General features: G+C 44.2%; 1 pseudogene; it reads left to right on the top strand.

Annotated features, from left to right (window-relative positions):
• Positions 1–306, top strand: LOC100525266 (annotated as a pseudogene).

Below are 1817 nucleotides of genomic sequence, written 5' to 3'. Positions count from 1 at the left end.
ATGCTCCGCCAGATCATAGGTCAGGCCGAGAAGCATCCTAGCTTAATCCCCCCTCTCTGTATGTCACGTGCAGCATTGTATGTCACCTGCTTGGCATTGTTCAATCCAGATGTCAGTTGGGACAGGAAGACTAACCCAGAACCCTGGAAGAAACCGGGTCCCCATGATCCATACAAGTTCTTTGCAAGGAAGGTAGATTACAGCAAACTGAAGAAAGAAGGCCCTGACTTCGAAAGGAAATGTTTCACTATAAAGCTGCTTAGAATGAAGGTCTTCCTGAAGCCATCTGCACAGTTTTCCACTTAGCCAGAAAATATTTCCCCTCTAAATGCATGAAATTATGTTGTATTGTGTTGGTGTTTACGCTGATGAATAAATAAACTGAAACTTAAAAAAAAAAAAAAAAAGTTGGCCACCCTAAGCGTGATCCTCTACAATTCACACAATTAATGTGTGATCATCCTTGCTGCAGCAAGTTAAAATCCATTTCTTTCGGACTGTGGGTGTGACCCTTGTGGGCTTTATCGCATGGACCTTATCAAGGTCATTAATGTTGGAAGGGTTCACAGAAGTCGAGTTTGAGATCAGTCCTCGTATGCATTGATGGTGGAAAAATTAACAGGCCTGGGTTTGAGCTCCAGATGAGAGAGATGTTGATGGAGGAATGGTTACTTGAAGGCTGAATGCTAAGGGACACCAGAAAGGCATTGATGGGTGGAAGAATTATCAGAGCTCTAGATTACAGGTCAGACTAGAGCAATACTGATAGGGTTGAAAATTGGTCCATGTAGTAAAAATGTGAACAGGAGCCTGGATTTCAGATTTTGACCAGAGAGTTACTGATGGTGGATTTGATAACAAATGACCAAATTCAGGGTCCTACCGGAAGAGCAGTGGTGGTGGAAGAGTTAATGGAAGCCAGCAATTTGAGCTCTCTTGTCTAGACCCAAGTCTGAGGGGTTGTAGATAGATGGTACAGCAGGCCAATGGCTGTGTATGAAAGGCGGGATCTGGTTTCTGGTGGCCAATGGGATGAAGCAGCAGCCTGTTACTAGGGAGAAGCTCTTGTTGCTATGTGCAGAGAGAGGCAGGGTCTAGTTCAAGTTGCGACTGCGGAAATTAGCCTCTTCAGCCTATGGTAAACTGTTGCTAGGTAGTAACCCCCATTGCCACTTGAAAAGAATCAGCCAAAGTGACACCTGAGAGGCTACAAACAAAAGGCATAGTTAGCCAATGGCTGAGTAAGAATGGGGCTCTGGCCTCACTAGTCTTATGAAGCTGTTTGGTTCCTAAATCAACAAGGTCCTCTTTGTCCAATGGTGGGAGGGGGCAATGCATAGCCTGAGGGGGTGCAGATAGATGCCACTGCTGGGTGAGGGAGGTAGAAGTGGGTGGGAGGGAGACCTGAGGTTGCTTTGGGCAGAAGGTGCAGCTGGCCCATAGCTCTGTATGGGAGGCGGGCTTTAGTCTCCCTGCCCAATGAAATGCGAACATCCTTGTTACTAGGCAGAAATAATTTTGCTATTGCAAATTGTATCAGGAAGAATGCAACCTCTCACTCTTGCCTGGAGAATCTAATTCAATTTGACACAGAGCAGCAGCCTCAATTTCCAACCTAGGTGGAAGAGGGGGAGGAAACTTAGCATGAGGGGGCTGCAGAGAGAGATGACACATTAAAGAAAAAGAAGCAAATGAAATGAACTTTAATAATATATGTTATTTAAAACACCTATCCAAAACATTATAATTTCAACATGTAATCAATTTTTTAAAATTATTGATGAGATCCTTGGCTTTTTTCCTGTTGTGTAAGATTG

The sequence above is a fragment of the Sus scrofa genome, chromosome X (genome assembly GCF_000003025.6).
Source record: "Sus scrofa isolate TJ Tabasco breed Duroc chromosome X, Sscrofa11.1, whole genome shotgun sequence".
In the NCBI taxonomy this organism is placed as follows: domain Eukaryota; kingdom Metazoa; phylum Chordata; class Mammalia; order Artiodactyla; family Suidae; genus Sus; species Sus scrofa.
The sequence above is the reverse complement of the archived record's forward strand: the minus strand, read 5'-3'. Positions and strand labels throughout refer to the sequence as shown.